The 22,825-nt window shown below is 37.6% G+C and overlaps 1 long non-coding RNA gene across 1 annotated transcript; it reads right to left on the reverse strand.

Annotated features, from left to right (window-relative positions):
- Positions 1 to 255: 255 nt before the first annotated feature.
- LOC145690571 (uncharacterized) lies at positions 256 to 6,737 on the reverse strand. The gene is made up of 2 exons (XR_014132244.1): positions 6,241 to 6,737; positions 256 to 764 (listed from the first exon to the last, which is right to left on the reverse strand). It is a non-coding gene; the product is annotated as an uncharacterized LOC145690571 (long non-coding RNA).
- Between the last annotated feature and the right edge of the window lie 16,088 nt (positions 6,738 to 22,825).

The following is a 22,825-nucleotide window of genomic DNA, read 5'->3' on the forward strand; positions in this document are numbered from 1 at the left end:
ATAAGACACCCCAACGTACATAGACGGCGTGGCCACATACCAGTAGTAGCAGTGGAACACCCTGAAGCATTCTGTGTGTAAATAAGATTTTGAGTTAATAATAATAATAATAATAATAATAATAATAATAATAAAAGCAGCTTAAAATTATGAGAGCAAGCTAACATTATGTAGTTATAATTTACACTGTACACTATAATAAATATACATCTATATAAGTTTATATCGGTTAGTAGTTAAATAAAAATATAAATGTACACTATTCTGGCATTATTTATTTAAATACTCTTCAGCAGCATCTTCATGCTGCTCGTATTATTTGTTTCTATACATTAAGAACAATCTTCTCAAATATCACATTAAGAACAATCTTCAACACTTGTTCTAGAAAATTATGTCACTGACACTAATTAAAAAAAAAATCAACAACAATATTTATGTAAAATATGTTGCTGAAAATATGTTCTACAAATCTACGGCGCATGGGGAATAGATCTTTTCACGAAATGTCACTTTTTGCAACTTTCAAGAAATATCACATTGTTGAATAACCAGAAAACGTATTTGCTTCTTTATAATGTCACTTTTGATTACCACAACTAACTATAAATTCGACGCTGCGAATTGTCAGTTAAAGTTCTGTGGAACTGCAGCTGAATTCTTAACTGATCTTCTTGTTCGTCTCTGTATGACATGTTGAAGCCAAATCCCAATAATCTACGCGATCTCATCGTTAGTTACGTTTCTCTTGTGTTACACAGTTTCTGAAAATAAAAATAATAGGCAGCGTTTAATAACATAATAACAGCAGGGAATGATTAAAGATCAATTATTACATCTTAAACTTACAAAAATATTTAAAATGTTTGTGTAGGACCTACAGCAGCTTGTGAAGACAATATTGTGTTACAAAAGTAACATCCTGAAGAAAATGTAAACGGCAAGGAAGACAACAGCTTCAGCTGAAAGTGACATACCTCAGACTGTAGCTTACTTACGGACGTTGTAACATGTTGAAGCGGTCACACATTTTTTTTTAAAAAGTATAGCATCTTATAAATATTAAACCTATTAAAAAAAAAAAATTGAAAACATGTGGCAGCATTTGAGTTGATGAAGAACTAGCGTCTCATTCCGAATGCTCTGATCTCAAATCTGGACCCGATCATCCTTTTTCCCTCAGTCGTACCAGGTGAATGCCGAGGTGGTTACTAAGGCCTTGATGACCGCTACCTTGCTTGATTTCTTTCCCCACGGAGCAGGCCATACATATTATTTTGCCTTATACAAATGAATAATTTTGATACGTTGCATTGCAAAGAATACAAAAAATCGCGAATATAGGAATGAATCATGAAATGCTCAAGAAAACTACCAACATGACAGAACAATTCAGTAAAAGGATGAAATGAAAGGTAAGGGGAAAAAACAAGGAATGTCCATGTGTGTGCTTTATTGGGTACTTTGTCCTATGAGATGGTGACTTTTGGTACTATTTGCCTGTATATATATATATGCATCCGTAGATGTAAAAATATCTATGTAAAAACAGGCAAAAGATTTGATTAAGCCTATGCCTTTTTACGAGGTTTTCAATATTAAAACACCGTTTTCTCAAAAATACAATTTTGTGACATTCCTTCTATTTTCCCCTTACCCTTCAAATATACTCTATACATGTTCAACTCTCTCTTCCACGGACACTTAAATGGAACGTGTCACTTGAAGATGGGAAAATTGCGCATTTTGCTAAAATAAGGATTTTCAAAGTGTTTTGAATGTTATAACAGCGCTTGTAGTACATGCTTTTGGGAAATAAAGTTTACAGGAAGATGATTCTGAGAAGTATTCATGGCACAATAGTATGTATTTAAAGCGAAGAAAAAATAAAAAGGGCGCCAGAAAGGTTTTTTTTTTTTTTTAACAAGAATTTAAACATAGTGTATCCCTCTTCAAATGACAACTTCTTTGATTCTTTCCACTCTGAATCTAAGGTACGGCTTTTTTAATGCATTCAGTGCATTCACAACTTTATAAAGGTCTTACGTTGAAAAAAATGGAATCTTTAAGTTTAACGTCCCACGCTTATGCGGTTAGGCTAAAGGAGATGGTGATAATGAGAAATGAGTGAAATGGTGGAATGAAGAAAGTGGGAGGAAACGGGAGAACCCCGAGAAAACCCACGAGCACGGTATTTGCCACCACAAAGTCCACACGGCGCGAGCTGGGATCGAACCAGGGACCCCAAGCACTGGAGGTGAACGCTCTACAACTGAGCCACCGCGCCCTCGGGTCTTACGTTGAATGTTGTATATCTTAGCGCGAAAGCAACTAATTCGCCCAAGGAAAGTCCAAAATCTAATAAGAACCACTTCCAATCACTTGATCACCTTAATTGCACCAATAATATACCAACGAAAAGCTCAAAAACCTAGGTGGGTTTTTCCGGGCTGGGCCCAATTGGGCAAACCCTGAACACAATACAATACACACACACACACATATATATATATACGCAAATCGCAAAAGAATAATTGTAATCTTTCGGCAAATCTAGTCTGATGGCCCCCTTTAATTTTATATATGCCAGGTGAAATATTTACATGTCGCCTGCCGCAAACCATTTAAGAGAAAATAAGAAAATTAGCGAAAGAATTATAATTTTTCAACAATTATTTCGAGCGGCACGCCAATAGTAAACCTGCAGGCAGAATTAGGTAATACTCAAGCAGACTGTTTTACCAAATTTTGACGCATTTCTTGCATCTTCCGGTTTCTTTTTGCAAAACATGCACTAAACGAAAAGAAATCCTTAAGTTTAATATCCCACGATCATGTTGGTTAGGCTAAAGGAGACGGTGATAATGAAAAATGAAGAAAGTGGGAGGAAACGGGAGAACCCCGAGAAAACCCACGAGAAAGTCCACACGGCACGAGCTGGGATCGAACCAGGGACCCCAAGCACCGGAGGTGAACGCTCTATCACTGAGCAACCGCGCCCCCCTATGTACTAACTGAAGAGCTCTAAAAGAAAAAGCGAAACAACTTCTGTTAGGTGGCCAGTAAAAAAGCACGCATGCTATCTGAGTCAGGGCAGAAGCACAGCAGGGGGGCACGCATAAACGAGGATGGTGCAAAAACATTTACAATATTTGTAATTATTCTTATCTTCAAAAACACTTAATTTCGATCCTAAAAAAAAAAAAAATACCTTTCACAGCTAATACACGAGTGTTACACCGCCTTTCTTTCTTACCTTTACGACAGAAAATAGTGTATATAGGGCTATTCCCTCTGTTCTGAATTTTTCTTCTTGAATAAATCTTTTCCACACTTTGCGCAGTTGATTTTACGCGCTTCACCATACCATGACTGTAGAAACTTTATAATCCTTCTCTCTTTATTACACAATTCTTTAAAAAAAAAAAAAAAAAAAAAAGTTTACATTACGGCCATCGCAGATGTTCACAACTGACGTATGAACCGGAAATTCCCGCCGCTTACTTCTACCCTATTTGCATTCAAAATCAATTTCAATAAGCTGTGCAATGATAGAAATAACTTACATTAACACTCTCATTCCTTCACGAAAAATATTTCACATCATATTTTATCTATAAATTTTGTTCTCGGCGTAAACGTCTGCTCGAGAGAACCCAAGAATTATTATAACCCACTGGTGTATTTAAGGGGGGCTTCCGGGCTTAAGCCCCTTGAAATTGTACTTACTATATTAAAGTAAATGAATTATCTTGGAGAACAAAGTTAGCCAAGCCCTTCTCCCGTGAAAAAAAAAGTCGTAAATACGTCATTAAAATGGTAATATACGCGCAATTATCCCGTCACCAAAATAGAAATGTACGTGCCTACTCCCTTCGGAAGCATCCCCTCGCGGCCCCCCCCCCCGCCTTCACCCTCCCTGACTCGGTTAGATGGCATTCGTGCTTTTTAGTAGCCCCGTAACACAGATTGGTTTGTATTTTTTGGGCTTCTTATCCACACATCAGGAATCAGTATAAATACGCAAATCGTAAAAGAATTGTAATTTTTCGACAATTATTTCTGACGGTCGCCTTGAATTTATAAGTGAAAAATTTATACGTCGCTTGGCGAAAATCATTAAATAGACAACAAGAAGGAAAGTAGCGAAAGAATTATATTTCACTAAGTATTTCGAGCAGTTCTTCTTCCAGACTTGTCTTTGGGAGGGCAGTGGCTCCCCGGAGCAGACCAAAATAATACGTTTATAATAATAACTAGAATAGCACGAGCAATGCCCCCGGAACATTACTTTTGAATGAAACACTGCTTTCGAGTGGCACACCAGAAGTAAAACTGCACGCAGAATCATTATAACCTGTCATAAAAATGGTAATGTACGCATCTTTTTAAACTCTTTACTTTGAACAAGGCAGTGATATTATGTCAGTACATAGTATTGCCGAATGAGCATTAGCTAAAAATGAAATGAAATGAAATCTTTTAGTTTTACGTCCCACGATTATGCCGGTTAGGCTAAAGGAGACGATGATTATGAGAAATGAATGTAATGGTGAAATGAAGAAAGTGGGAGGAAACGGGAGAACCCCGAGAAAACCCACGCACACGGTGTTTGTTCACCACAAAGTTCACTTGGCGGGGGCTGGGATCGAACCCGGGACCCCAAGCACCAGAGGTGAGCATTAGCGAGTGAAGGCGGGTTAGAGTCCCGCAGGGCACGTTGTTTTCTCTTTCCTTCTTGGGAACTGTAACTGCAGAAACCGGTTCAGATCAATTGGTCATTGTCACTGCCTTGACTAAAGTAAAGACTTGCCCGCATATTTTCCCTTTGGAAGCATCCCCTCGCTCCTGCTGACCTCCAACTTCGCAATGCTCTGACTCAGACAGTATTGGTGCGGGAAGCTTCTAGAACACAGGTCCCCCATATAGGTTAATAGATGTTTCTTTTCTGTATCAAAGTAAAATATTTAATTCACATAGTATTGCCGAGCGAGCGTTAGCAAGTGAAGGCGGGTTAGAGCCCCGCAGGGCACGTTGATTTCTGTCTTTATTACAGATAAATGGGAAGAGGAACCTGTGTTCTACATCAATACACGTAGTACAGGCTGATTTATATTTTTTGCACTGTAGTTTTTACGTCATACATCCGGCAACGTATATATATACGCAAATCATAAAAGAATAACTATACTTTTTCGACAATTACTTCTGACGCTCCTTTTGAATTTTATCTATTCCATGTGACGTATTTCAAATCGCCTAGCGCAAATCTTTAGGAGACAATAAGGCTTGTGTATAGCCCGCTCCCCCCAGTTCTTTGTCACCGGAACTGGAAGAGTCAGTACTACTACTACTTATATCGAGAACAGAACCAAACCAACCCCTGCGGGGCTTCTAACCCGTTCCTACTACTATTGCTACTAACTACCACCACTACTACTACTATTGCTACTAACTACTACTACTACTGCTACTATTACTACTACCGCTACTAAAGCTACTACTACTACTTATACTAAAGCTTCCTTACCGCAAGATTTACATCTTAAATCTTTATAACATGCGATTCCGATTCATTATGAACTAGTATGAATCGTTAGAATCACTATGATTCGTTAAAAATCATTGGGGGGAGCGGGCTATACTCAATCCGACAATAAAAAGAAAATTATTAAAAGAATCTATTTTTCAGCAATTATTTCGACTGGTGAGCCAAAAGTAAACCTTCACGGTATTTTATGTATAGAGATGAAAAATAGAAATCTAGCATCCCATACCTTTATTAATTTGTAAACATAAATTTCTCGATAATACATAGTATACATGAGAACACCCTGATCTGCGTTTCTTGTGTTCTATTACCATTTCTACATGAAATACCATAAATTTTCTACGTAGTGCAATATAAGAAGTACCCATGTGCACAAGACATGCGATATGCCTTAAATCCCCCCCTCCACACACACATAGTCATAGATAAAGTACAAGGGCACTACACATGCAGATATGCAGATATAAAGTACAGGTACGTTCTTTTTTTATTTTCGTATCAGTCGATAAGTAAATAAAAGTCGCTTTGTTACCCCCTTTGTAAGTTCGTACATACTCAATGAATAATCCCTAAAAGTATGAGCGTCCTGCTTATTCGGGAACTGATGCAGCTTCATGTACACTATACAGACACTCAATCACTTATAAAGACAATAAAACTAAATTATTTTATGTAATCGTTATACTTACCGACTTTTCTTGTCTTTCTTTCTTTCTTCTTCACTATTAACAGAGTTGAGGTGTGCCTCCGACTTCGGAAAAGTCTTCTTTAATTTCAAATCACTCATTAACTAATTAAAATTGGGTATATTACCAACTTTTTAAGTAGGTAGATATTCAATGAATAATTCCTGGCTCCTTAACTATAACCCTTTTTCTATATAAAGATATCTTCTTCAACATGACTGAATATAGTGAGATTTATTTTATTTTATTTATTTATTTTTTAAATATTCCTTCTTGTCTTGACTTGTGAATTCAACATAGCGCGCAAGGAATGCTGGTACCTTTGATAAACAAATGACGGTTGATGTAGCGATGCTAATTAGCAATCTCACACACTGGATATCATAAATTTCAAATTTTTAACAAATATATTTCTTTGGTGCTGCTATAATTAGTATAATGATTGGTAATAATGCTACTACGATACTCTCGTGAGAGAATTTATTCAACATTCGATAAAATATTCTGCAAATAATTCTAAAATATTACATGAAAATATTTCATTTAAGTTACAGGACAAGATAACAAACACATTTCCATACAAAATTAATAGGAGTTTTAAAAATATTTCTTATCTTACGAACGAATTTATTTTTAAAATATTCGAAATATTTTAAAAATTATATTTCATATGTTTTCTTGTAACAATAGAAAAGAATGTAAATGACATGTTGGAAAACATTTTATTCTGTTTATACGCCTATTCTGTTTCCTTTATCATGTATGTAAAACATTTTTTGTGTTACTTAGAAAACATTTTCTCTCTCAACTAGGGGTAAAAGTACGGGGGGACGCCACCCCCACCTCGAGAAAATATATACGGCGTCTACCCAGTTCCTAAAAAAAATTACAATGGGCAAAGATAGGCAGGGTGAACGACGTGACGTCATCCGCTACCTACCGTCCCCCAAACTTTTCAGATCCACTTTTACCCCTGCTCTCAACATTGAAAACATATTACATTACATTCAACACAATATTTCTATTACAATTTGTGAAAATTTTCCATACATTATTTTCCTACTAACGTTCTAAACATGCACATCCTGTTCAGTGGCATATTTACGATTTTGTTTTGTGGAGGGAATCTTTGCTAACTTTATTCCTGAAAATGTGAAAATTGTGCAGGATATTTCATTTACTTTAATATAGTAAAACAATTTCGGGGGAGGATTAAGCCCGGAAAGCTTATTTAACGCCAATGCTTCCCGTAGTTAATTAAATGTTCTCCAAACACATTTTAAAAAATAGTTCCGGCATATAGTTGGGATACTTCTCAGATATAACAAGGAATATGTTTTCTCCAGTAACGGAAGAGTATATTCTGAAACATGTAAAAATGTTTCTATAATAGACCTATATCAGAAAATGTTGTTCACTAAAGACACAAAATATCTTCCAAAACACAATGGAAAACATTTTCTATTCATTTTTAATGTTTTCTTTTAACTGTTTTAAAGTTTTATATTCAAAATTCCATAAAATATTCTGGAAATAATACTAAAATATCACACGAAAATACTTAATTTAAGTTATAGGAGAAGATTACCAAAATACTTTTGTAAAAATTAAGTAAACCTTTTTAAAACATTTCTGAAAAATATTTCTTATATTACGAAATAATTTATTTTTAAAATATTCTAAATGTTTTTAAAAATATATATTTAATACGTTTTCTCGTAAAAATAGAAAATATTACAAATAACGAATTAGAAAACATTTTTTAAATATGTGGAATATATTTCGTTTGATTGCTTTCCGTATCATATATGGAAAACATTTTTAGTATCATTTCGAAAATATTTCCCTTCTCAACAGTGAAAACATATTAAATTAGATCCAAAACAATATTTCTAATATATTTTGTGAATATTTTCCTGGTTTTACTTTCCGGCAAGCATTCTCAAAATGTACTCCAGGTAATTTCTAAAATGTTTTACAAACATTTTTGGGAAAATATTTTTGGGAAATATTCGGAATACATTGGGGAAACCAGCATGGAAATCTTCAGAGAAGGAAAACCTTTTGAAAACCAAGGAAAATATTTTCTTTTGATTGAGGAAATATTCCTTGCTGTGTGGGTAGGGGCAAAAAGGTAAAAAAATATTTTTAACCAAAAAATCTCTTTTTTTTCGCGATTTTCACGCCTTAGATACACGATGAAGACATGTGAATGATATCGTTTGAAAGCTAGTTCTGAAGAGAATTATGTACGACCCACGATTCCAGGATAAATAGGGATGTCTCAAGGAAACTTCTACACAAGGTCCTGTTTTATACGGGAATCTGGAGTATTATGGATATATATATATATATATATATATATATATATATATATATATATGTGTGTGTGTGTGTGTGTGTGTGTGTGTGTGTGGCAGGCATAGTTTTGCACTTAGAAGATTGAAATTTGGACAAATATTCACTCCACCCAATAGTATTTATCAGGTTTCTTTCAGATCTCTGCGTTAAAACAGAGGGGTTCAGAGGGGCAAAATTTTAAAAGGATATTTTGATGAAAAATTTCTTTCTTCGCGATTTTCCCGCGTTAGATACATGATAGAGACATGTGAATAATACCGTTTGAAAGGTAGTTCTATTCTCAAGAGAATGATGGCAAACCATGATCCTAGAATAAACACGGATGTCTCAGGAAATTTTTTACCTGCCATCAGGGTCTTTTGCGGTAGTCTGGGGCACTGTGGGGATTACTGATAAATGAAATACTTTTCCTGCCCTTACTATTTAAGATAGAAACTTGAAATTTTGTACACACATATAGTATTTTGCAGTTGATTTTAAGATGTCTACGTTTACACGGGGCTCCAAAGAGACTAAAAAAATTTAAAAATCAGAAAAAATTCTGATTTCTCTCAAAATTTCTCACTTCAGGGACAAAATAGGGAAGTGTAAATGGTACACTCCGATTCAAAAACATTGCGACAGCTAACGCCGTGCAAACTTTGTTTAACAAATGGTGTAGTGTTTCTTTCTGAGAACGAGAACACGAAAAGTTCATACTGCAGATCAATGATGTCTTTGGAATGTCCTGGTAATTCCCTTGCCCTTTCCCTACCAACATTCGTAAATCGTCTCTATCATGATACAGGTGTTTGCTTTCATATTCTTACGTAATGCTTGTCCAGTATGATAAGTCGATTCTTCACAATCACATTGAAAAAATATTAACTTTGACGTGAATAAGATTTGAACCTATGTTAGATAGCTGTATTATGCATAAAGCCACTGCGTTACCCGAACACTTTCATGCCACCTGAAATTAGAAGCCAAATATTACTTACTTTAGGTGTGATCTTTGGAACGAATCAAAGTGCACAACGAAATTGATTTATTCGACGGCCTAGAGAGAAATTAGTGCCCACTAATAAATGAAGGAAATGCATACAATCCAGGAAAAATTACAGAAATAAAACATAATTTCAGTAATTTCGTCGTGCAAGTTCAAAAGTACGGGAATAATAATAATAATAATAATAATAATAATAATAATAATAATAATAATAATAATAATAATAATAATAATAAATGTGTACATTTACACTACAGTAGTCTATTATTATTATTATTATTATTATTATTATTATTATTATTATTATTATTATTATTATTATTATTATTATTAGCATCAATTACCCGCTTCATTGGGTTAAATTGAGAAAAATATTAATATTGTCCGTTACTCAGTCACTGTTTCGTGTTACTAAAGCCCTCTTTGATATCGGCCATTTTCGTTGTGTTTTTTATATCCTCTCCTATCCCTATGTTGTGGGGCACGGCATCTGCAGTGTCATTGTTGATCTCAGCGAGCCGGAAAACTGTGAATTCGACACTGATATTGGTTATTTCGATCATTTTTATATGTCTCTCCCTCCTCCCACTAGAGGGACTGAATTTGGATTTAAACAGCATCAGATGTGTCACTATTAATCTCAGCGAATCCAAAAATTACAGATACACCACTTATACCAGTAATTTTTCGTTCTTTGTTAAATGTCGCTCCTCCTCTTCATCTCTTTAGTTCCAACGTCCAAGTGATATGACAGAAACCATCTCAGGTTCGAACTTCATCTAGGTTGAAAATTTGATCGTGATGGATCATTTGTTTCGCGAGTTATTAACTTTTATTTACACATTTTAACTTCTCCCTCTCCTCAACCCTAAGCTATATCGTCAAAGTAAATAGATAAATGCTATCTTAGGCCCGAACCTGATCTGTGTTGAAAATTTAGTTGAGATCGGTCGGGTGGTTCAAGAGTGATGAAGTCACAAAGACAGCCACTTTCATTTTCAGTTTTTTTTTTACATGTTCCTCCCTCTCACCGGCCCCTACGTTGCACCGTCAAACTGAAATGACAAAAGTAGTCCCAGATCCGAACCTTATCTATGTTGAAAGCTTTATAGAGATCAGTTGGGTGGTTCAAGAGATTAGGAGCCAAACACATAGTTACTTTCAATTTTATAATATAGGTTATTATTATTATTATTATTATTATTATTTATTATTATTATTATTATTATTATTATTATTATTATTATTATTATTATTATTATTATTATTATTTGCCTACTTTTGAACTTGCAGGGAGAACTTACTGCAAAATATGTTTTAATTTCACATTCTTTCCTCGATTGCTCGATTGTAAGTTTTTTTTTTATCAGTGGGCACTTATTTCTCTCTAGGCCGTCGAACAAATCAATTTTGTTGTGCACTTTGTTGCAAATAACGTTACAGGAAGAAGCCGATTCGTTCCAAAGATCAGGGCTTAAGAAAGTAATATTCGGCTTGAAATTTTAGATGGCATGATAGTGTAGGGGTAACGCAATGGCCTTATGAATAATATTGCTATCTACGAGAGCCATCCAGAAAGTGATACCCGTTTGCGCCGCTTGAAGCGCTGACGACTCGGAAAGCCGCTGGGCAAGGTCATAACGCGTCAGAGGCTTGTCTGCCTGCTCTGTGCGAGGTTGCGTGATGCTAGCAGTGCCTGTGTTATGTTTGTGCTCATTTATAATGATTAAACGAATTGAGAACCCCGCCAGTTGTGAAGTGAGGGCCGTGATTAAATTTCTTAATGAACGAAACGTTCGACCTTGTGACATTCATCCCCAATTAAAGGAGGTGTATGGAGACAATACGATGGACGAGTCGTCTGTTCGGCGCTGGTGTCGCAACTTCAACCTGGGGAGGGGGAGTACACACGACGAGGAGCGTTCAGGGAGACCATCTGTCATTACAAACGAACTGCTGAGGTCAGTAGACGAATGAGTGAGGAACGATCGGCGTCACAATTGATGAACTCTGTGAACATTTTCCTAATGTGTCTCGACTTTCTGGCGGGAAAAAGATTTGACAGTGATGACGAACTTAAAGGAGGCGTGACTACGTATCTCAATACGCTGGTTGTGGAGGACTATGACGCTGGAATACAAAAACTCGTCACACGATATGACAAATGCCTAAATTTGCTTGGTGATTATGTGGAGAAGTAGTGTAAAGTATGTTCTTTCCAATAAAAATCTGTATATTTGTTAATATGTACTGCTGTGTCTTTATTGCACAAACGGGTACCAATTTCCGGATGACCCTCGTAGCATAGTGATTGTGAAGAATCGACTTATCATACTGGACAAGCAATACATAACAATGTGAAAGCAAACACCTGTATCATGATAGAGACGATTTACGAATGTTGGATGGGAAAGAGGACAGGAATTACCAGGACATTCCAAAGACATCATTGATTTGCAATATGCAATTTTCGTGTTATCGTTCTCAGAAAGAAACATTACACCATTTGTTAAACAAAGTTTGGCTAAAGCAATCGGTGATGTAGTGGTAACGTGTCAGACTTCCAAATGAAAAATCTTGGTTCGATACTCCATCAGGTAGTATGATTTTTTGGCATAAAATAATGGCTGCAAACAGAGACTCATCTCCTGATGGAGAACTTACAAGGCATCACTAGCGATAGTTCGAGTAAATAGTGTGTGCGTTCTATATCATACACTGCAATAGTAAGTATGCTTCATATTTATATTCGTCCCGTCCCTCTCTCTTTCTTTCTTGACGTTTCTCTATCTGTCTTTGCATCTTTCACTTCTCTAGCTCTCTCCCTCTCACACATACATGCAGTTCATATTCCAAAGTTAAAACGGAGCAGAAGCCTGGTCCGGGGAATCTAATTAACTGTTAACTTCGGCGTCGTGTTTTTCGTGCTCTGGGGATAACATCAACGGCCTTAGTCATATCTGACAGAAATACTGTTTAAACGCAAGGGAATAAGTAAAATCTCTTTTTTATCCTCTGGGTTACCGAATCTCAGTCGAATTACTGGTTCACTACGGATTTAAATTCCTCGATCCAGTGGTGGTCTATAACCTAACCAACATCATACGACTGACACGATGATGCGTATGAGCTCTTAGCGTGTTCTTTCTCTCTGTGCAAATTACGTTATATTCGGAAGAGATGAAATCAATGCAGGATGTTCGGAACAGATAACTCTTCGGAAAAGACTAGAAAATGGTACCTCTCTGGTTATTTGAAAACAAAATTTTATTTTACTAGTTCGACACAATATTTGTTCCCGTCCTATAATTCAATGTGTTTTATTAACGTTGAAATTTGAAAGATGCTACATCTATGAGAAACATGAACTTTTCCTTTCCAACATTTGTAGCTTTCCGTTACGATACAGTTTGGACTTTTAATATAGGTTATATCTGATAGATATTTAGCAATAAAATAGCACTCTTCAATTTTCTCTTTTTTCTTTCTTTCTCTTTTCTTTTCGTTTCGTTTTTTTTTTCGTTCAGTTCGCATTAGTAGTCTGAAATGGAAGATATGAACAACGCTGTCTACTGGGTATATTAGAATGTATTTTGGATCATTACGTCCAACGAAAACTACCGAATTTACAGTCGAATCACGCGGAAACAAAGCATGTTTGTTAAACCTTTGACATTTTCCTAGATGTGTCTCGGAGGTCTACAGTTCTACTTGAAATTGAGTATGCTATCCATTATGAAAGTAACATAATAAATATTTAAAGGATCGTCTATATATTCGAATAGTTCTGAAAAACTATGTAAAAACAAACATTATTTCTATATTACTGGTGGATTTCTGGAAACGGAACTTTATAATGTTAGGTTATTTTCTTACTACGTTTGAATTCCACAGTTTTATCTTTTCTCCCGTTACTTTTTCTTCTTCTCCTCTCCTTTTCTCTTCTCTCTCTCTCTCTCTCTCTCTGCTCATTTCTGAATCTCTGTGTAATAGACATTCATTGGTTTCAATTTTTCATTGTGGGTGTTTAAGTTTCTCCCTACATTAACCTATGAATCTTGTTTCGTCTCTTTTTTGTTATTTCTTTTTATCTATACTAATACATGTATAGTTTGAAATAAGAATTGCGCTCATGTTGTTAGCTAATTTTAGTATGGAAGAGAAGAAAGGAGGTGAGAGAGGGGTCTCTTTACCTGACACGACTATGTGATAAGAAGATGAATATTTGGTGGCCTAACTGCACGGCGTTAGCTGTCGCAATGTTTTATGCAAAGTTTACCATTTAAAAGGCTGCTGTATTGTGATAAAACGAGACCTGAAGTATGATCATACGATAAATAGGGATGATGCTGATGTCGCTTTACTGAATGTCTGTAATTTACTTTTGAACATCGGACACCCTGTAAAACAGAGCATACTCTGTCCCAAACAGATGATGTGTCACAAACGAGTTCCCATTCTCATTTGTAGGAATATTAAGATATAAGTTAGTCTAAAAACATAACCTTTTATATTTAATAATATTGTGTGATATGCAATATGGCGGAATTCAAGATCGGTTCGAAGGTGACCCCACTCCAAGTCAATGCAATAATGCCAATTGTAACATTTTTTGCCTCCATCCACGCACGTCGTTGTTATTGTTCTGTCCCAATACTTTTCACTAATCCTGTATACAGCTCCACATGTGCCTTCTGACTGCAAAATTAAACTAATCGCCTTCACAGAATATTTTTCATACTATACTTTGATCTAGGGCTAGAAATCGAAATTTAGAACTAAGGGGAAAATGAATAATACATAAAGTAACGAGAATACAAACTCCGAAAGACGGGAGTGCAACCTTACTTTAATGGAGAATGACTTAAGTAATAGCATTTGTTGAAGAACAATCAACAACCAAACAAAACTTATATCACCATTCAAATTTCCTATTTGCTACTAATAACTACAGATATTTTCCCTTCTTTTGCACAAAACCATCAACTTACCAAAGGGACAATATACACTTGTGCATGCTCGATTTCCTCTCGTACTTTGATCTCAGCCTTTTTAGCCGTGGAACCGGGCCCTTTTGACGCGGGGCCTTTTTCAGTCGGGACTATTTTACGCGTGGCACTTTCGACTCGAACGGTATTGGTGCGCGGCCGTTTTGACTCCAGACCTTTTGACCAGGGCACTTTTGAAACAGCGCCCTTTTGACGCGGGCTCATTTGGCGCCGACTCCTTACCCGGGCTCTTTCTACTCGGGGCCGTTTTGACTTGGACCCTTTTGACTCGGCCCCTTTGGTCGCCGAGCCCTTTAGACGCGGGACCGTTTTTGACTAGCGCAGGTTTGTCATGGGGCCCTTTCGCCCGGGGCTCTTTTGACTCGGGCATTTCGGTCCTCGCCCTTCTGGCATAGAATATATATTCACCAGCTGAAATGCGTTGGGCAGGGGGAAGTTATGAGTAAATAGATGTTCAACGATCCAGGGCACAGTAAAAATACTTACGTAAGTGGTCATATATCTTTCTTTCTCCTCATTTCCACTCTTGATCTCAGGCTCTTTAGCCGTGGAATTGTTTTTACCGGGCCTTTTATCCCGGGGTCTTTTTGACGCGGGGCTTCTTTGACACGGCCTCTTTTAACGCGGGGCCTCTTTTGACTGGGGACATTTTGTAGCGTGTCCCTTTCGACTCGGGAACTTTTGACACGGGACAGTCTTCACCCGTGCCCTTTTGATGCGGTGTCCTTTTTCACCGGGCATTTTTAGATAGGACCCTTTTGTCACGACGACCTTTTGACTTTGGCACTTTTGACAGCGGGGCCCTTTTGACTTGGACCCTTTTGTCGCCGGTTCCCTTTGACCGGGGTCCAGTTTACTTGGGCATTTCTGTCTTCGCCTTTTTGTCCATGTCCTTCTGACAGAACTATATATATATATATATATATATATATATATATATATATATATATATATATACATCAACTCTGTGTGGGACAGGGCAGGAGCAGGTATGATTAAATACATGATCAATGACCAGGGCGCAGTAAAATTTGTTACACCACTGATCATATCTCTTTCTTTCTCTTGATTTCCAGTCCTGATCTCAGGCTTTTTCGCCGTGAAATTATATTGCCGGGCCCTTTTAACGAGGAGCCTTTTGAGTCGGTCCTTTTTGACGCAGGGGTCTTTTGACTCGTCCCGTTTTAACGGAGGCCTTTTTGACTCGGGCTTCCTTTCGCGGTGCCCTTTCGCCTGTAACCCTTTTGACCCGGGACCGTTTTGACCCGTGTCCTTTTTGAGGTGAGATCCCTTTTGACTCGGACATTTTTGATAGGGGCTTTTTGTCGCGACGTCCTATTGATTCCGGCCCTTTTGACAGCGGGGCTGTTTAGATTCGGATCCTTTTGTCGCAGGGCCCTTTCGACCCTTTTTATTCGGGCATTTCTATTCTTGTCTTTTGTCCGTGCCCTTCTGACATAGAAATATATACATATATATATATATATATATATATATATATATATATATACCAGCTGAAATGCGGGCGGCAGAGGGAAGGTATGAGTTGGATGAACGACCAGGGCACAATAAAATTAGTTACGCCACTGGTCATATGTATCTTTCTACTGGTTTCACTCCTGATCTCAGGTTTTTTAGCCGTGGAATTGTATTTGCCGACCCCTTTGACGCGGGGCTCTTTTGACTTGGCTCCTTTTGACGCGGGGCCTTTTTGACTCGGGGCCTTTTGCCGCGGGGTCATTTTGACTCTGGTCATTTTGACGCGGGACCGTCTTGATCTGTCCCCTTTTGAAACGGGGTCCTTTTTGACCCGGCTTTTTTGACATAAGGCCTTTTTGACTCGGCCTCTTTACTCGCAAGGATCTTTTGACCCGTGTCTTTTTGAGGCGGTGTCCACTTTGTCCGTTTTTTTTACATAGGGCCCTTTTGTCTCGGACTCTCTTCTCGCGATGATCTTTGACCCGGGCCCCTTTGACGACGGGAACATTTTCACGCTGTGCATTTTCGACTCGGGCATTTTTGTCGCGGGGCCGCTTTTGAACTTGCTCTTTTGACGCGGGGCCTTTTAAAACCGAGCCCCGTTTTGACTCGGGCCTTTCTATCCTAGCCCTTTTTCGGGCCCTTCTGACATGGAACCATATATATATATAACGCAGCAGTTGAAATGCGTGGGACAGGGGGGGTATGAGTAATGGATTATCCAGAGTGCAGTAAAATTACTTAAGCCACTTTTCATATCTCTTTCCTTCTTTTCCCTCTACACTATATCTGGAGATGTATGTTCTGACTAATAGGTTAAACTGGCGATTTTAAAAAGTAAGAGGATATACGCTATCAATGATAAACTATGACTTTTAATATATATATATAGGGCAATAAATAAAAAAAACTCTATATCAGTCTTTGGCCCCCCCCCCCCCCCGTTCGAAAAATATCCTGCGGGCGTTAGTGATTATCGTGTTGGTTAATTACTGTATTATATTGTGCTATACATGGAATAGATACTTCTGTGTTTTATTTAATAATAAGAACCTTATTTACATTTATTACAACCCTTGCTTGACGACAGCGAAACATACGTTCAGCATAAGGACAGTGAGACGAATGAAATAATTCACGCATACATTTAGGACTTAGAAAAGTGTCCTGCGAACATGTCGTGTTAAATTCCTGAAGAGTGAAAAGCGCTACTAGCAGTTGTCAGCAGTTATTAACTTAACATATAAGTGAATAAAATGAAAAACTGAGAATACGAATCTTTTCAGAGATGATAGTGTACTGATGCTTCAAATCTTTTCCTTTGCTCCCTATATCTACGTTATTTCTCTAGTCAAAATAAAAACTATTCAAAATTAATCACAATTTCTTATGCAACCATCCCTTCCTTGGAGTACTGCGCGGTCACATACCCGTCACGGCGATGTAAAGGCACTTTTGGCGACGAGGATACAATACGAAGCAAAAAACCTGAAACATGAAAGTTTAAGTTCATTGTGAAACAACACCTAACAACATAGGCAACCAACCTAACGTTTTTGTGGCACTGATCACGCCAGGATAACCTTCGGCTTCGTCCACCTGCACACTTCGTTTAGAGCAAGAAATGCATAGACCACGTGACTACAAACCACAAATTTCTCACAAGATGGAGTAATAGATTGAGGTTCTTCTCATTTCTCTTCTCATTTTACGTCCTCGGTTTTAAAGAGAGAAAAAGAGAAAGAGGTCAACGTGATAAAAACTAAATAAAGAGGAATATGCGAAATATAAAGGAAAAGAAAACGTGCGTATATATTGACAAATCACACATGCACTTCAAAGGAGACCACTACAAATTTTGTTATGAACCATATATAATAACTGTGAGAATCAGCAAACCACAAATACATAATTACACACAATAAGTGTTATATAACACATATTTATTTAAACAAATAGAAATGCTCGCAGAAAGCTGAAAATTTCTTTAAAATCTCAACCATAACTGAAAGAAGAGATTACTTCTCTATTGTTTTTCTTCGTAGCATCAATCCACATGGAGAAATGAGAAAGAGGGAACATCTTAAGAGATTCGCACGTATACAACATCGGAAACTGCTAAATGGAAAAAATTACAGTCTTTGGATGGGATTCGAACGCAGAACCATAGCATTAGAAATCCCACACTCTACCGATGTAGCTAGTCCGACACTAATTCCCTACTCCTCCATCATTATCTATGAAAGATGGAATGGAGTCTGCAGGAAACTACGTCTAACATGTCCATGACAGACCGCCTACAACCTATGTCTAATTGGTACTTTAAAAAGCTAGCTATACACGTGCATAGAAAAGTAAAAGCAAATGAGTAGTTAGTACAGATCACTTTGTCTGTCTCACTCTATCTCTGACTATAGAAATCGAGGAAAAAGAAAAAAGTAGAGAGGTGAGAACACAGGAAGAACAAGCAAAAATAAAAGTTGCAGGAAACTGAATATCAAGGAGAGAGAGAGAGAGAGAGAGAGAGAGAGAGAGAGAGAGAGAGAGAGAGAGAGAGAGACAGAGAGTAAAATGGAGGGAACGGAGCAAATGATTTAATATACATCCGAAAAGAAGGTTCATAACTGTGCTATACATTTAATGTATTGAATACTCTGTTTCTTCTAAATTGCTTGCTAGTTGACAAATATTAATTTGTAAAAACCTAGCAAATGACCGCGTTTTCTTATTTTCTTACTGTTTCAGTAATAGTGAAAAATGTGGTTTATGCAAAATAATAAATTACTACTTTTCCCAAACAACTATGTAGTTGTTGTTGATGATTTTGAGTTTAATGTCTGTTCAGCAGCGAGGCTATATGAGACGTGGACCTACTTATTAACGTGGAATCCGAACCATATGAGCTGCAGCCGGGAATCGAAGCCACCATGTAGTGTTGGTAAGAGAGAATTTATTGTAAAATCAATACATCCATGTGGCGGTATACAGTCGTAAAGTGATTAGAAAACTTAATATTAAACTCTCGATCACATCGTTTTACTTATTTGAATTCAATGTCGCATAGGTTCGGTTTTAGCTCTAGATTTCAGCGTTCTCACTTCGATTCTTGACTTGTTGGAAATATGCTCTAATCAAAATTATAAAAGTATACGAAATTTAACTAGCAAAAAGAAGAGAATAACATAAAAATCCGGATTAGAGTACAGCATTACAATAAACATGTGTATTTTGTTTAGGGTTTGCCAGTCATATCTTATAGGAATTATAGAAAAAAACGTTCGTTGTGAAGGCACAAGAAGAAAGTACAAACAGACAATAGACACAAACCTCAGGAGGGTTTGAACACGAGAAGGCGGAGGTAGTAGACTACTCTACTAAACCGCTCGGCTATATCTTAATTCTCTAGTACGTTTTGATAAATATTGTCTAGAGTATTTGCACTTTACTTGTTTCTGTTTTGTTGTTTGTCATATAATGTATACGAGTGGCGAATAATAGATTAGAGCTGTTTTAGACGAGTATGAACTAATTTCCCGGATAAGTCGTAATCTTATATGTATCTAAATTGCACAAATAAATCAGATTAAATCTGTAAAGTGTTTCGGGGGTTTTGATGGAAGTAAACTGTTGCATAGTTACGAGTTTGTGTTTATTCTCACCACTCGATGGAAGTTATCTTCTTGAAAGATAGTAACTGCTACTATATTCTATTGTATTGGATTTTAAAACATTGGAAAATATTTTGTTACTAACAGTGAGTGAGTATTTTTGCGTGCAAGAACAGTTGATTACAGGCACATCTACTTCTTCTGCGCATGCCTTTAATAATACGACGTCATGTATATCAATATTGTGCATTATCCTATATTCAAAGACGTTCTAGCACTTTTACTTTGCTGTGTAAGAATGGCGCAATATGATCATTGTGTACGTGAGAGTGTTATCGCTCTTATTGAACATGCGTGATTGAGTGTTCGATTAGGCGCTCGATTAGGCGTGCATCGTGCAACAGCGTTCAGGTGGTGGAAAAAATATGAGGAAACTGGAAGTCTAACTCGAAAATCTGGAAGTGGTCGGCCACGAGTGTCCTCATCGACACAAGACCAACAATTAGTTGATCAATGCTGTCGACAGCCTTTCATGTGTGCCCGACAACTGCAGCAGTCTACCGCCTTTCCAGGGGATGTAATTACAGTCCGACGGCGACTTCGGGCCGCAGGCTTAAGGTCCTTCCTGGCTGCTGTTAAGGAGAGATTGACAGAAGATCACAAAGTCGATAGATTGGCGTTTGCAGAGCTAAATATTGCTCGTCACTGGGACACTGTTGTCTTTGCAGATGAGAAAATATTTTCCACTGGAAACTTTGGGCCGACACGTGTGTATCGCCCATCTGGAAGACGATTTGATCCACAATATATGGCCCGTTCAGCGCGAATGGGTCATGTGACGATTCAGTGTTGGGGGTGGATATGCAAGGCTGCAGGTGGAGGTGGTATCCATCGAATTACAGGCCGACTTAATGCTCAAAAATATGTTGATCTTCTCGACTTTATGCTCCCTGAGATAAAAGCACATGTTGGTGACGACATACTCCAGCTACAACAGGACCATAGTTCCGTGCATGATTCAGCTGTGGTTCAATCATGGATCCAGAGGCAACCTGATCTCGAGCTAGTCGAATGGGTACCTCGAGGTGCTGATTTGAATCCCATTGAAAACATGTGGGTTGCTGTTGTCAGAATACTTCGTGAACGTTGCTCGGACAATCCACCGCGAACAGCTGAAACTTTATGGGAGCAAGTTGAAGAAGCTTGGGGACTTTATTGCACTCCACGTTTCATCGCTCGCCTTGTTATTTCAATGGGTCGGCGATTAGAAGCCGTAAGGGAAGTCAATGGCGAATATACCGGATATTAAATATAATACTTTCTACACCCTTCTCAGCCCTTTTCAGGGCTACTTAATTGCAACCAAATATATGAATATGTACGCGTACTTTCCTGGATATCGCTGCAATACTTTCACTATTAGAATCTGTTGATAACGTTAGGATTGATCGGGACGTATCCTTCGTGGAGTAGTGGTTAGAAGACTAATTTTCCATTCAGCAGACTCGTGTTCGAAACTCAGTCCCATACGCTATTTTTTTTCAGTATGTATTTTTGTTATATGGATTAATACACTCCACAACATACAATGACAATTACGATAATATGTTTAGGATTCAAGTATGGAGTTATGTCAATAGTTTGATAATTGTAATAAGGTAAATCGGATGACAATAATCTATGAAAATTCTCCATTCCAACATTTAAATCATTTCTCATCATCATCGTCTACTTTAGCCAAATCGGCATAATTATGGGACGTATAACTTAAAGGTTTCACTTCATTTGTCTTGTATTTTACATAAAAAATAAAGGACCGATAAAGAAAAACACGACCAGAGTATGATTTGAACCCATGATTTTAACAGTAAACATTCCACTGATTAGCACTGTAAAACACTTGACTATGCATGGCACTCACTCTTGTTTCACTATGACCAACGAGTGAATGTATCACTAATAAAATATACTCAAGTTTGACTTAACTAGCGTTTGTTTGAAGTTTTACGTCCCTTTTCATCAGCAAGGTTATGTAGAAAAGAGACATACAACAGAACTAGTACTCGTCGGTAGAATGTGTGTTCTGAACTTTCTTTCTCTTTTTGTATATACCCAGCTGTGTTATTATTAAGACGTCAGTAAGTATGTACTTCAAACTCAACTACATTAACAATATTGTATTCAGAAATAAAGATAATCTTATGAGTAACCTTTCGGTTACATAAATTTCGGTTCCTGCAGGTCCAACCTCTCAGAATACACTGTCGTATTTTTTGATACAAGAGTTTGATACAAGATATGGACAAAACTCAATTCTCAAACCCTAAGCATATTATCGTGATTGGCATTGTATGTTGTGGAGTGTATTAATCCATATAACAAAAATACATACTGAAAAAAATAGGGTATGGGACTGAGTTTCGAACACGAGTCTGCTGAACGGAAAATTAGTCTTCTAACCACTACTCCACGAAGGATACGTCCCGATCGACCCTAACGTTATCAACAGATTCTAATAGTGAAAGTATTGCAGCGATATCCAGGAAAGTACGCGTACATATTCATATATTTGGTTGCAATTAAGTAGCCCTGAAAAGGGCTGGGAAGGGTGTAGAAAGTATTATATTTAATATCCGGTATATTCGCCATTGACTTCCCTTACGGCTTCTAATCGCCGACCCATTGAATTAACAAGGCGAGCGATGAAACGTGGAGTGCAACAAAGTCCCCAAGCTTCTTCAACTTGCTCCCAGTCGAGAAGATCAACATATTTTTGACCATTAAGTCGGCCTCTAATTCGATGGATACCACCTCCACCTGCAGCCTTGCATATCCACCCCCAACACTGAATCGTCACATGACCCATTCGCGCTGAACGGGCCATATATTGTGGATCAAATCGTCTTCCAGATGGGCGATACACACGTGTCGGCCCAAAGTTTCCAGTGGAAAATATTTTCGCATCTGTAAAGACAACAGTGTCCCAGTGACGAGCAATATTTAGCTCTGCAAACGCCAATCTATCGACTTTGTGATCTTCTGTCAATCTCTCCTTAACAGCAGCCAGGAAGGACCTTATGTCTGCGGCCCGAAGTCGCCGTCGGACTGTAATTACATCCCCTGGAAAGGCGGTAGACTGCTGC

This window comes from Thermobia domestica, chromosome 7, assembly GCF_964235325.1.
Source record: "Thermobia domestica chromosome 7, izTheDome1.hap1.1, whole genome shotgun sequence".
In the NCBI taxonomy this organism is placed as follows: Eukaryota; Metazoa; Arthropoda; class Insecta; order Zygentoma; family Lepismatidae; genus Thermobia; species Thermobia domestica.